Source organism: Pinus tabuliformis, chromosome 8 (assembly GCF_031772625.1).
Source record: "Pinus tabuliformis cultivar Carrire ecotype Pingquan chromosome 8, CPIR1, whole genome shotgun sequence".
In the NCBI taxonomy this organism is placed as follows: domain Eukaryota; kingdom Viridiplantae; phylum Streptophyta; class Pinopsida; order Pinales; family Pinaceae; genus Pinus; species Pinus tabuliformis.
This window is the reverse complement of record NC_142294.1, coordinates 1,005,186,213-1,005,201,931: the sequence shown is the minus strand read 5'-3', so window position 1 is coordinate 1,005,201,931 and position 15,719 is coordinate 1,005,186,213.

The following is a 15,719-nucleotide window of genomic DNA, read 5'->3' as shown; positions in this document are numbered from 1 at the left end:
TTATGCAAAATATTTTGGAATGTTTAGTAAAACATGAGGTCTGCTTGTATATTTTGAAATATTTTAAGAAATGCTTGATTGTGGGACATATTTCAAAATGTTTGGTAAAACATGAGGCCTGTTTATATATGTTAAAATGTTTCTAAAGGCATGACGCTCGATTTAGTAAAACATGAGGCTTGTTTATATATTTTGATATGTTTTAAAAATTTGAAATGTTTTGGAAAACACGAGGCTCGTTTATTTTAAAGACATGACCAAGGAAGAGAGACTCAAGGGGATTTGAAACTCTTAAGTTTGTTCTTTTGATGCCTTAAGGAATCCCCCATTTTTTTTTTCTCTGCAAATACTAAATTCTATTAACTGAAAATGAGAATATTTTTACATAGAGTTGATGCCTCAGAGATCAGAGCTCGAGGGCACTCAACATAGCAGAACTGCCCCCTTACAAAAAGAAGCTGGGGAGACCAGTTACATATAGCAAGAAACCAGATATAAAACCCAGAGGATGATGTGTTTAGCTGAGAAAGAGACATTGGCAACAGAAGCTTAAAATCATTGCAAACCAGCCAGTAAGTGAATCACCATTTCCCCAACGGGATGCCAAAACAACAGGCCATAAATGCTGAACCTTGACTGTGAGCGAAGATGCCTGTAGGTGGTCATCTGAGCAGTAGCAAAAACAAAAAGGAAAGAAGCGGTCCCAGGTGGCGCTAAACTTCCTTAACCTTACCAGGAGTCTTCTCCTCAACCAGACACGCACTGCCGGTCCTCAGACTCTCATTGCCATCCGTCTCGCTGACAGGGATCGCCATGGAGTGACTTGTGGCGCCAAGAGTCCCTTCCTCAACAACTGGGCTTATGTCTTCAAGGGGCGGAATACTTTTAGGAATTTCCTCCTGACCAGACTTATCACTTTTCCAATTCTCCGGGCTATCTTTATCCATGGAATGCTCACTACTTTGGGAAGGATCAGGAGCGATGCATGCCAGAGGGGAGACTTGATTTTCTTCTTCCGAAAGGATTATAGTGATGTGAGCAGTAATCAGAGGCCTGTTCAAATTGCTTTGAAATTTAAAATGCGTGGTTTGGAAAGCACTGTTAGGAATTGGCTTGCGCCCAGAGCTCAAAGGTGGCACAGCCTCATGAGAGGGGGAAGATTGATGGGCGCCTGCTCAGGTTCCCAGAGTGACCGACAGTTGAGTGTAAGCCACTGTCACGACGCCCCCCGGAGCGACGTCTTTTACCCTGTCGAACCATTATGAATGACGAAGGGTAGGACGCAGAGAGACTAGAGAGACCAGAGACAACAATACAGGGATGGTAGAAATGACACAGATACCGAATTGAATGCACAGAGAAAGCCCAAGACGGAGGCACAATACTACCAATGCTGAAGTCAAGAACTGAGGAGAGCTTAACCCTGAAAGACGTGTCAAACCTCTTCCGAAGATACAGAGAGTTAGCCTGGAGCTTGCTTCTGTGTGTAAGAATCAGCCCGTCACCATAGACCACAGCTAACCAGGTCTCGTCGCCATAAGACTGAGCACAAGGTGTGAGGAAAACATACAGGGTCGACATGATTATAACAGAGATAATGTTGCGTTGAACAGTGCAATCCATTAATGCAAATATCCTACCAAATCTAGCCTTAATAACTCCCTCCCGCTTGCGCAAGGTGAAGTCTTGGGAAGCCACGCTGCTCTGCAGCTGGTGGTACCAGGATTTATTGTTCTGCATGATGAGCATTTAAAGCCATAGTGCCACCCGCATCCGGGGAAGGAATCCCCCATTTACAAATGCTTCTCCGTCGAAATTTGCTAGAACTAGGTGGAAAATAAGATTTAAGAAGAAAATATCCAAGGACTTCAGTCTCATTATGTGTTATTCAGTTATTGTTATGTATTGAAGGACATCTTGTAGGATTATTTATGGTTAGTTGCACTAGAGTGATGTTTGTCTATGTGTTGAGGAAGCAAGCCACATTCTCTTAATAAGACATTGCGATGAAGCTTATCTTCAACGTAAACACATGCTAAAGTATGTTGTTAGTGTGATATCTTCTAACATACACCCAAGCACATCTTTAGCATAGATATACATGCTGGAGCATATTGTTAGCATTAACACCTCAATGCCATACTTGGATCATCGGTTCATCTTCAATGCCATCCACCCAAGCCTCTTAGCAATACTTCCATAATGTATATGGACAACATTTATGAAGAGATTTTTGGGGCTCTCATAGAAGGGAAAATAAATGTATTTTGCAAGTGAAAGAAAAACACAAAATAATATATGTGGAGAGGGTGAAAGTTTATTGCTTCACAAGTGCTCCAATAGAATGAGTTTACTGCAGCCCAAAGTGCACTTCCTCTACAGCCCATGATGGGCTTATTAAATGCATAAGAAAAAGCAATTTTTCATTCCCACAAAATAAATTAAATTAACACACTCCAATGCATTCATAGCAACCCAAAGAAGAATATAAAATAGAAATTAATATGTTTTAAAGATTAAAAGGAGGTTCATGTAAAAAATATCCAAGCACACTCCTTAGTATTATTATGTGTAATTCAATTTACAACAATTGTATTACAGAATTATCTAGGCATAGTTGTAGTAAAGCAATGGTTTTATGTAATTTGAAGCAAGCCATGTCCTCATAATGCCACGTTACAATGAAGCACATCTTTGTAGGCTTATTTAGGCATAGTTGTGCTAGAGCAATGCTTTTCCGTAATTTGAAGCAAGCCATGTCCTCATTACGACACGTTTCAATGAAGCACATTTTTAATGTGAAAACAAGCTAAAGCATATTATTGGTGTGGTATCTTTTGAATAGCATAAATGTATACGCTGAAGCATATCCTTACCATTAACTCTTCAATGGCATCCATGGCTCATCATAAATGCCATACACCCAAGCCTTCTACGATGATTTAATAATGTGTATGGGAAACATCTATGAAGAAAGTTTTGGGGCTTTCATAGAAAGCAAATAAACATATTTTGCAGTGATAAATTCGCTTGTAAAATTCGAAATAATTTAGGTAGAGAGGGTTAAAGTCTATACTGACAAATGTGTCACAACTAGTGCTTACAACATGAAGGGCACTTCTTACAACCCATGATGGGCATATTAAATGCATCACAAAGAACAATTTCATCCCCACAAAACACATTGGATTAGTGCCCTCTAATGATTTATTCTTAGCATCCCAAAGAACAATATAGAACAACCAAGAAGGCTCCTTTCTTACAATCTCGAAGGGTGTATTTTAAGCATGAGATAATGTAGTTTTTACAATCGTACTAGTATGATCCACAATATCCGCATTGGTACTTTTTATGCAGTCTTCTTGGACCACTTTCAACAACACACATGGGGTTTGCATGGTGCATTGTGGAAAGACAAAGGACCTTGCTACCTCCTAGGTTCTCACTAGGTGTAAAAGTCTTAAACCCAAGGGAAACTTAAGAAAGCTACCACTATCGCCTCAGTGACTTTGTCTTTCTCAATTTAGACGATGGATATGTTGACGGGGTGAAATGCAATGCCAACGGTTAGGGGATCTCCCTGGTGTGAAGTCCCAATTAGACCTCACATCATTTAGGATAAGAGTCCCATCCATAATGTTGGCTGGGCTGCCATATCGTGTTTGAGTGAGATTTAGATTTCGGATGAAGTGAGCAAGAAAAGGGGAAATCCCAATAAGAATTTCAATGAGATGCAAGTTATAGCATCTTATGGAAATGCCTTAAGCAAGAGAGATAAAGAATATTGCAACAAATTAGTAAGTGGACATAAATCTTAAAAAAATAGTGATAACAAACTTTAATTAATATGCACGAATAAACAAGTATATTAGTTACCAATTGTAAAGTAGTTTGCAATTAATAACCAATGTGAAAGTATATATAAATCATTAAACCTAAGTTGCAAGGAACATCGAAACATCTAGAAGTTTTTGAAACAAGGACTACTCGAAATGCGACCCTTAGAGAATGGAAACGCGATTGAAACACCATATATATATATATATATATTCAATATTAAATAACACATTATTTTGCAAGAAAAGAAAGGATGAGACATAAATGGCATTTTAGAAGGAAGTCCAAATTTATATGTACATGAGGCAAATATCGAAAACTAGCTGTTGCCCACACCCTTCCTCTTGCTGCCCACGCTCCAAAACACAAATAAACTCCTTCCTGCTGCTATAGGAAGCTCTTCTTGCAAAACAATGTGTGAGAAATGAGTGAATGAAGTGCCTTTTTAAAGAAAAGAAGAGGCTCATAGGGTTTCTAGAGTTTTATTTTTTTCATCTTCTAGAGAATTCTATTAGTAATTTTTTTATTAAATTTCGCTAACAACCACATAAAAATTGGTGTATTAGTGTATTTAGGTGTTAGATGGGGCCCACGCCCTTTTCTCACCCCTTGAGCCGGCCGAAAAAAGGAAAAAAAAATAAAATTTTCTTTTCCACCGCCAAAACTTGGCTTGTAGCGGCTGAAACAGGGCCAAAATGTTGCCGGCCATACTAGACGACGTTTTGAAATTGTGAAATGTCTTATGGTATGGCCAACAACGTTTCGGCCATGTTTCAAAGCTGTTTCAACGTTTCGGGTTGTCCCCAGTACTGGTATGCCACCATTTTAGGGTTTTCCTGCAACATAGCATTAAAAAATTTCAAGTACGATATAAATTTTCAATTAATGAAATAGTTCATTAAATTTCAACACATGAACAACAATCACATACCACTAAAAAAGCAACAAGAATAATCTTACAATGCTCAATAACACGTGAAATAAATGCTTGCTTCGGCCCAAAAGAGCTTCTCAATATTGATGCTGAAATATACCATGCACAATTACACGAAGTATCCAAGAGACCCAATAGTGGGAATGCAAAATTGTAACTTGATCTTCAAAAGAAGTGTATAAGCTTTCCCTTTCAAAGTGCTCTAAGGAGTCCAAAACTAAAAGTCTTTTCCAACTAGCCATAAGGGTATATTTATACAAAGTTAGATGACTCTTCACCTTCCATGGCTTTTTAGTTATCGTCATGACTTTTCAATTACTCACATCGAATTTCTATTTTACTTTTAATTCTAATTCTACTTTATTTACATAATTACATGAAAATTCAAAATAATAAAATAAATGCCTTTTATGACACTAATTCCAATATAGTCAAAGGTAAGGCTTGAATTTGTAATTGAGTTAGTAAACATGCCATGTTTTTTAATCTACCACTATGGAAAATACTTCACTTGATATTGAATTTCTGTAGGTGATCTCACACTCGAAAGAACCAAACACCGTTGTTTTCACATCTGATTGTACTCGGTGGAATAATGTGGTGAGCATTGTGTGAAACTTTGTTGGTTCCACCACGTGTCGTACAATAGCTTCCCTGGTAGGCTTTTGGTGCTTCTAAGTGATAGCTAGCTTGCGTGCATTTATCATTTCTTGAATCTCTTGTTTGATATCATGCTTTGGCCTTATTTCTCCACATGCTCCGATGGGGACTATTTTGTGAGACCTAATAAGAACTTCTATCATGCTATGATGTTGCCTATAATTACTCAGTATTTTGACTACATGATTCCCTCTTTTGGGCAACCTTGTTGTCTTTGGCATATTTACCTTTGGATGACTCTTCGTTGGTATGTTCGACACCATTTTTAGGATGAGAGCCATTGTCTGTCTTTTGTGCCTCTACAACCACTGCAATGTTGTAGAAGTTTTTGATCTTTTCTTCTTCTTTGTTGATGCTTGATGTGTATGGCTAGTTAAACTTTAGCCGATTACAGTGAGCCATTGCAATGCCTCTGAGATCATGTCTGTGGAAACCAAGCTCACCAAATCTAAGGAGTTCCAAATCCGTGGTGTCAACTTCTACTTCTTTATAACTTTTTACACAATATATGCCCACATAGATTGGGAAAGCAGGCCGTGGTGGTTTCTTTTCTCAGATTAACATGCCTCCTAGTCCAATTGTCACTTGTTATGCCACTTCCTGCAGGATCACTTTGTTAGTAATGAATAGAGGGAGCTAATGTGGAGGCTTGTAAACTCTAAGTACCCTAATGTATGTAACATCCACTGGTGTAAACCAATATACTATATCGTGCAGTGTTTCCCTAACTCGGTCAAACATGCGGGGTGACTCAGTGTCAAAGAGAATGTGGTATAAGGGAGAGATAAAACCTTCAACAATTTTGTAGTAAAGCGCTCTGTAACTAGTTTCCTATAAGTTTACGCAATTTATGTGTACTGACAACACTTCTGGAGAGTAGGTCCATCTCCATCCAAGTGTCAAATTGAAGCCTCGAGTATGAACCATCTAAAAGATATGATGCCATGTAGAATATAGGGTGTTTCCTTGAAGGTGGAATCTGAGCCCCTTTTACCCCAGTTTGAATGGAAGTTGCTAGGATTTTTGCCCAATTGAACATGCTCCGCAAGTATATATTAATGGCACCCAAGTCTTTTCGAATGTCTCCGCATTGGGCTTGCCATACAATCGACAACACATGGCCACTACCAGTTGGTATGCTTTTCTTAATATCTTGGTTGTGTAGACCCCATCTGCTCTTGTTTGGAATTTGCTAGGGTCTTGTCACCAGGTCTTCAAGATATCCTTGTTGTTCAGGCCAAAACCTTCATACCACTTTGTTGTGAGTGCTACATGATAGTTAAGCAATTTGTAATATTATGCAATGTGGGGATATATATATATATATATATATATATATATATATATATATGTTGCTACAGATATGTCGTGACTACCTTGAATGGTCATGTCCTTAATGTCGATGCATTTTGTAATCCACTTGATGGTCTTTGGAAAAGGGAAGACAACGATATGTGATGTAACTTTATGTAACCAAGATCTTTTGACATTCTTATACACTCCACCATCTTCCTCGTCCTCAGGAATTTCTTTGTGGGAAAATAACTGATATATCTCAGACCAAGTTATTGACATGGATTTATCAATGAAGCATGTTGTATCTGTGTACATTGGGGCTAATATTATGGAACTTTCTTCTATCCTTATTCAACATCTTAACAATTTCCTTGCTCGGGCTTCTCTTAAGCGGGGCCATCTCTTTTGTTGATGATAAAATGCTAAGACACTGCAAATCTAGGGTACCTGACATTTTCAAAGATGTTCATCATGATAAACAATCTTAGAAACCAAAGAAAACTTAGTGCGCGATGCAAGGGAGTGGGTCTTTGTATGACAAGTCAGTGCACTATTGTGTAAGGTAGGGTTATAGATTGCAAAGAAAGGATGCACCATTATTGCGAGGAAACTTGTAGTGGCGCAAGTGATTGGAGTAGCACTGGGTAAGAGGACTACGCTGTTGCGCTATGATGAGTGATAGAGTAGACACAAATCTTGCGTCGTAGTACAAAGAGAAAGGGGGCTATAGTGGTGACGCTATTGATTGTAGTAACTAAGTGTTAGGCTTGCGTCATTGCACTAGAGGGAATTGTAAACTAAAGATGAAGTTTGTGCCGTTGTGCTATGGGCAAAGGCAAACCCTAGGTTGAGATTTCCACCGTTTTGCAGGGTCTTTTTGAATTCTGTAACACTATTGCGTTGGGGCGAAGGAAATTAGAAGGGCGACTTGCACTATATCAAAAGGGAATGAGGAATGCAAAATAGACTATGTGGAAAGGCAATGAGGGTTTTGAAAGGGAAAAATACAAAGAGTATGAGAGGAAGGGGTTTATCTGTGTGTGCATGAATATATATATATATATATATATATATATATATATATATATATATATATATATATAAGTGTTGGAGTAGTGAAGGGTCGAGAATCTAGAAGGTTGTTGTAATAACCTTAGTTACATTTCCCTCTCATTTTAAGCATTGTAAGTTAAATTAAATTAAATGGGACGAGTTGGGGACACAGATTCCAGATTTGAGGTGGAGGTAGAAGACCGCTTAGGATGTTGACTAGTTTGATGACAATCATGGAGGCTGACAAGTGTGCATAAGAGATAGGTTGCAAAATATCAGCTGAATGAGACAAGGAGTACACCTCTTAGTCACTGAAGGCTAGACAAAAGGACCAATGGAAAGTTATGCGCCTTGTTCCTTTCTCCTAATAACATAGGGACTTAGAATTATCAAACAACTAATGCTTTCAACTTAAAGTTTACTCCACTTGTTGTAGGCCACCACAAAGGCTACTCCACTAAAACCTCAAATTTATGGTCCTCATCCTTCACTGAACATATTCCATCCATATTTTGAAGACTTCTTATAAAAAGAGATCAGGATTTAGTGTTTGAAGTTATTAAGGATAATTTCATCACTACTCATGTGGGTGCTGACACCTTGGTGAACAAGGCAAAGTCATAGAGAAACCCCTTATCTGAAATTGACATCGAGGATGTTTACATGGAGAAAAACACCTAAGTTGATGCAAATGCAAAATTTCTCTACCTTTAGCCTAACGAAATAATTGTGAACGAAGCTTAATAATTGGTTTATGTCAAATATTTGTTTATGTTGATTTAAGTTCACGATTATTACAAGCCAATTTTCATATAAATTTTCCAATAAAAATATGGAGTTTTTCAAGTCTTCATATCCAATTAGGATAACTTTGTGGGTCACACATGCCTTCTTGAAATGATGATATGGGATATACCTTCAATTGTTTCTATGAAGGCAACAAAGCTGCTCAAATCCTCTTCAGAGCGCACACAAAATTTTGGAAATTAGAGACTATCGCTCATCAGCGTTTCCTTCCTCCATCCTATAGATAAACATAACATTTATGGACCATTTAACCAATTTTAAATGTTAAATGCAGAGATGTGAACCAATTAATCAGTGAGAGAACGAAGGACTTCTACTACGAAGAATCTCTCGCCGACCAGATAGAATCGAGTGAAACAGACACAACACAGGAGAGTTGGCAACTTTCGGTTACAAGAAACTAAGGTACAACCAAATTGACCTGAGTGTGGGAGACAGGGGTGCAGGTGGCACCGATTGACTAGCCAAGAAATTCTAGATGGTTAGAGAATAATTGATTGTGGAGATACCACACAAAGGAAGGGGACGACGAGAGAATAAGGCGAGGGGGGATTGAGCAGATTTTGGCAGAGTAGCATATGAGAGCAGGTAGAAGAAAACATAAGAGATTTCAAGTAGAAAGAAAAAAAGAGGAGATAGGAAAACCTACTAGGAGCACGATAGAGAAAGGAGGGGCTTCAGAGTACAAGGAATCCCATTCATGGAAAGATTGCTTCCTATAGTCCTACGATTCTAAAGTTTTTGTAGGGGAGGAAGTTTTCATATATCGATTTTTCACCTTTGGTGCCCAAATGACTAATATTCCTTTACGTGGAAATCATATTAGAAGCCGTTCTTTTGAATATTACATCTCCACACAGAGACTTGGGCCATGTTCCTAATAATCTTGAAAACCCGAAGACATTTATAATAATCATGACAAATATTGAGGAACTCTTCTAGTTGAGAATTAAAAAGATGAAAACAACTCACTCTGAGTGGGAAATTGGTTAGTGTTTCAATTTCCAGTAATGTGGGTGAGCTCCAAGATTGGATTATGTTGGTTCTGAGCATAAATAGGAGGGGGAGGGGGTTGGCCCTTTAGAGACCCGATCTCAGCCATCAATATTAGTTTAATCCCAGACGCAAATTTGTTCACTCATGCTCTAGAATCTAGCTCAGGGGTGGAGAGTTGTAGTCTCCGACTCAGTTGCCTAGTTCATATCGAGTTAAGTACCTAATGTCACGCTGTGAGAATTGAACCTCATGTCTACATTTTGGACTTGTTTGGATGTTAACTAATTATGTGAAATTGCTCTTGTTAGGATAGCATTTGAATTGCTAACATCTGAATTGTTGGTTTCATATGATTGGTTTTGCAGTGATGCAAGTTTTTTGTTTGTTTGTTTTCTCCATGTAAAGAAAATGAGAAATATGCTATCAACAAAATATAATTATAATTCTTGAATGTGACTATTGAAATAGAAGCTACCTTTTCCTCAAGGACTTTTCAGGGTTACATATGTATTGTCATGTTGTCATGCTTTAATATTATTGTGGAATGTGGAAAACTATGAGGTCCATGCGAAGTGGCTTCTTTCACATTCAACATAATGTTTAATCATTATTATGGATGCATGCCCCCGATGGAATAAAGGCTTGCCAATCTTTAGGTGAAGTTTCATATTCATGTTTGGAAGTACACTCATGTGGTAATGAGCAATGTCCCAACAATGGAAATCACCATTATAATATTTGCTTGGTCCTTTGAAGCTTTTTGACTATGTTATATTGAAAACTTGTAGAAATGATTATTGAAGTGTAGGTTATAATTTGGATAATTAGTCATGTTTAAACCATCTATCATGGGTTATGTTTCAATTGGTATTAAGAGTTGCATTCTTTTTGGGTTCCGATTTTATGGTTCACTATTGCTTCAAAGATTTGTTGATCATTCATCAATAAATTGCATTAGTAATGTGATAAGGCCTATCCTTAGGAGTTCACCCAACCATGAAGAAGATAGGAGCATAAGTGACATCATTAATTATTAACAATGCAATTCTCATGTCATCAAAGTATTTGCAAATAGCATAAGCATGGATGTTGTGTGTAGAACAAGTCCTGAGATGAGTTAGGACTGAAACGAACCTCTCATAACATTAACCAAAAGATTGATGCAAGCTACTACCTCTTCAATAGGTAGTCAAGGTACAATAAGGAATTACAAAACATGACCAACAAAATTATTACATAAAGTTCAATCAAATTGGATTGACATGGGATGGTGTAGTTGAGTGTATCCATTCATCAATATGACATATGCAGATGCTCAAACATCTAGACCTTAGCGATAAAGAGCCATCACATGAAACATAAATTGGAGGGATTTCATTGTGGATTATGTTTGATATAGGGAACATATATGATCGACCCCATTTTGAAAGGATAACATCAAGAGAGAGCTAATGTCATGTAGGGAATTAACATTAAGATCCAAAAATGATAGTAGCCAAAACCACACTAGAATGCCTTAAGAATCTTTCAGAAGGATCCATCATGGATGGAAATTCTTATGCATCATTCAAAGCATTATAAAATGCATAAGCTATATATCAATAACACACATTCATTAATGAGTGGAAGCCCCATGAATCCACATGAACCAAGGAATGTGAGGTGAATGGTGTATTAAATATTTCCAACAGTGAGCAACCACAAAAGTACTACAAAAATCATGTTAAGGAAATTAGAGAAAACAATAGAGAAGAGGTCTTAAAAGCTACTGAAAATTATACCGTATTTATACAACAGTGGAAGTGGGTCTCCAGGTGTCCCTAAAGGCACGGTCCCCTTGAGGGATGCAATAAAAGACTCAATCTTCATAATAGCTCTAGTGTTTGAGATTTGAGAAAGTCTACATTCATGGTTACTCTACAATGTCATGTTCTTTTATCTAAGGAACTAGTTAACGACAAAACACAGGTGGCTTGGAGTTCACCGAAAATGGTAAGCAGTAGGTGTTATGCAGATAGGGTAAAATGCTTTCTTCTTAGTTGGATTTCCCAATACATCAATATCTAGGAAGCATGGAAATTGATAACATTGACTCATTCTAGTTGATCATATATGTTGTCATTCTTGATACAAAAACCTTTTTATTTTCTGATATGACTTCATGATGGTGGAATATCCATGCACAACATGAAATCTACACTATGCAATCATATAGAAACCTATAAAAAAATTACATAAGACACCTAGTCATTATAATGAGAGGACAAGAAAATCAATGAACATAGTGGAGAGTCAGAATGACATGGTAATTCTAGATTTAGCGAATGGCTTATGCAAGAATGCCCATATAAAGGTCAAAGAATACTTTACAGAGACCCATACAAGGTACAACCAGTTGAAAACTCATCATTGGAAGTCAAAATTTGCCACTAGAAAATAGTTTGCTCTATCCTTGGCTTAGGTTGCTACACCCTAGAAGGTCATAGAGCAGTAACATCATCACTTTATCAAACATTGACTTGGGATGGAGTAACTACTTGATGCTACAATTTACAATGTCACCTCCTATAGAAGCCCCTGCACTTGGAGGTGAGGGTGCTATAGTAGCGAAGCCAAATTATAGTAGAATGCCAAAACAAGTCTTCTAAGAGCGAAATAACACCCCAAAAGTAGGTTCATGCATTAGAGGAGAAAATAACCTTAATATAGCGCTATAATGTCAAAGAATGAATGATAAGGAAATGGAGAGATGATGCCATCATATATACATGCTTATCTATCTGAATGTATGCATCTAAGTATCTACATACATAATTCTAAGACCCAAGGCAACCTTAATTGATGTCATTTAATAACAGTTCCATATTCAACACCTCTTCCAAGGTAATCGAGCACAACTCTTACATGTTGAAATTGTTATCCTCACATTTGGCCTTGTTTTATCTAACTAACTTTAACTCTCTGTGACACTTAGTAGTTTCTAAATATTATTAGAATTGGTTGAATTAGATTGGAACCAGTTGTGGTAAACCGGTTTTGAAGGTTTCTAATTTGAACTAGTGATTCAAACCAGTTTGGACTGATTTTGTCTTGAACTGGTTAGAACTGGCCGATTTAACCAGTTTTGTACTAGTGCATCTCTATCTTCCCATATATATATATATATATAAAGTAAGTAACAAAATTACCCAATTCTTGTAATCACACAATATGAGTCAAGTAACCTAGTAACCACCTCTTGTTAGAAAATGAGGTGTGTTACAAGTGGTATCAAAGTTCTTATGTTCAACACTTGGACCTAATGGGCTCTATCACGAAATAAATTAAATTTTAAAGGTGTAACCCTAGAATTTAGGGGATAAGGCTAGTACCCTATCATAGAGTTACCTAAGTAGGAGGTTCAAGTCTGAAACCTTAGAGAGGAGTGAGACTCTAGTTCCCGGGTATTATAGCTAATTATGAATATGAATAATTATAAGCTTGATTATGGAATGGAATATGGAATGTGAAAATGCTTTTGGCTTGATGGAAATTGTGAACCGTACCATTGCACGTGTCAAAGTTAGGCATTGACAGAAATGACTGCAGGATTCTGCGCATGACTTTGGCAGTGTACTAGTATTATTGAACAAGCAATGTACTTTTACACACTTTGGAATAGGAAACACCTGTGTCTCTTCTTAAGTTGCATATTGTTCTGTTGATTGTACATACATGTTTATGTATTTGTGTGTGCGTGCATGTGATGGATCCTATGGTTGGTATGATTAGAGGTGCATTGTTTGGGAGATTACTCACTGGCAAATACTCATTGGAAAGCACTGGTTATAGCACTATGGTCATGGAGGGTATGTAGATTGCAGTCTGTGGAGTGCGGACTGCAGTCTCACCAAAAGCAATATGGGGGGATGCAGGAACCAAGTTTCCGCACCCTGAGATGGTTGCGATGTCATTTTTATACCATAACCCTTCCTTCACGCAGACCTATAAGCCTTTTAGGGCTTATCAATGTACTCTTGTTCGTCCTTGAACCCTCCGCGAAAGTCTCTGATCGTTCTTCATGGACCCTAAATAGCCAATTTAGACACTTACGCGCCTCTGTAATTATCCTTACTTCTGTGTCTACCCTGATTAGCTTAAGTATTCGTTAACTTATACATGCATTATGATTATCTTCACGTAAACATATATTGTTACTTGCGTTCATATGACAAAGTAAAATACATAGATTCGCGCATCAATAAAGAATTAAATCATAAACCCAGTATTCAACATAACATAGTCGCGACATTCATAAAGTAAAATAAGTCATACACAGATATCTCTAGAGTAATTCTCTTTATTCATGGTTCAGATCTCCAATACAGACTCTAACTTCCTTGTGCACACAATTGTAGGAGTCCACGCACTCAGTTGCGGACTTCTACCCTAGGCCTCTACGCATTCAGCTACAGAGCCTTTTCCTACACTAAGACTTTTCGCTCCTAGCTCTCATAGAGCCAAAAACTTACTTAGAAATCTACTAACTACTGCCTTAGAATCTTCTAAGACTCCCTTTTTATACATTCCCATGGCCAACAGACCAAGGGAGGATCTCATCAAGCCGACACAAGCTATCTAAACTAAGGGCGGAAACCATTTTTGACTATTTACATCTTTGCACTCCGTGACCACAAAATGCGGAGAATTTACATTCTTTATACAAAACTTGGACCTTTAGCCCCAAAACATGGGGCTCTTAACCCCAAAATTTACCCTAGGGGACCCGTTCCCAATAGCCACAAATTTCAAAGGCTAAAACAAGGATTTCCCTTTGGTAATAGACAAGGATTTTCCTATTTCCTAGTAAATAAACTTGTGACTTAAATGGAAATATCTGGGGTCATACCTCCAGGGTTACATGTACTAGGAGGAACTTGCGCTATACCTCATGAGCTTATCATTGCTTTGAGTCTCCACCTATGTCATAGCGCTAGGGTTACATGTCCCAGGAGGGAACCACACTATACCTCATGAGCCTATCATTGGTCTGACTCTCCACATTTGAGTTCCATTTGACCCTAGAACAATGTCCCTGAAACTTTTAAACTAGGGCGCACTGGGAGACTACCGGGGTCAATTTGTTGAGGTGATGTATCCCTGGTTGAGACATGCGCTATCTCTCATGAGCTTTGATTGGTCAACCTCCATGCTGACAATGCTGCAGGTGCTATGGCTAGGTCACCAAATTTTACTTTTGACCTGCTAACTTTGATTAGCCATATCTTTCGCTCCCAAGGGATGGATTCAAACTTTTGCATACCCTTGGAAAGATCTTTTTAAGCACTATCCAACTGTGCCATTTCTAGGATAATTTGAATTGATTTATTGAGGTAAACCTGCCCGCAAATCTTGGGCCATCTATCCATCATCATTAAAATTTTCAACTTCATCACTTAACCTGCTACTTTGATGGTTCTCTACTAAAGACTACAACTAGTATAAGACACTCCTTGAACTCCATGCATCTACCATCCTCACACATTTGACATCAATGCCAACATTATGCCAAAAAATACCCCCCTTTGGAATTGATGGAAACGTTTCTAGACTTGGTTGTAGTATCTCCCTGTGAAACCAAGCAGGGTTCTCTCCATCTTTACATTCCCCTAAGCACTTATAATCATCATTCTAATCATCAATTTCTTCTCCCCCTTGGACATCAATGGAAAATGATGCAACAAATGAAAGAAGCCCCTCTTGAAACTATAAGGAGAAACATGAATATTAGGATCACCTTGCATTTTACCAATCAATTAAATCAATGCGCTGAGTAGCTGCCAATGCTCATTCAAATTGTGTCATTTTGCTATAGGAGAAACAATTTCTATTTGCTACATGGGATGCTCAAATGGTTCTCATTCTAGTTGTTGAGAAATCAATGCAAGTAGATTAGGGCTTGATTCCTCTTTCTTGATAATTAGTTGTGAGTTATGTTATCTTTTACTTCTTTATTATGTTATCTTTCATCAAGCAATTAGCATATTATGTGTGTGTGAAGATCACAAAAACACAAGAAACAAGATGTAGGCACTATTCCAGGGTAAAAACTCCCTTGAGGGGGAAAACCAGTAAAAAATTCTCTTCCTTCAATAGT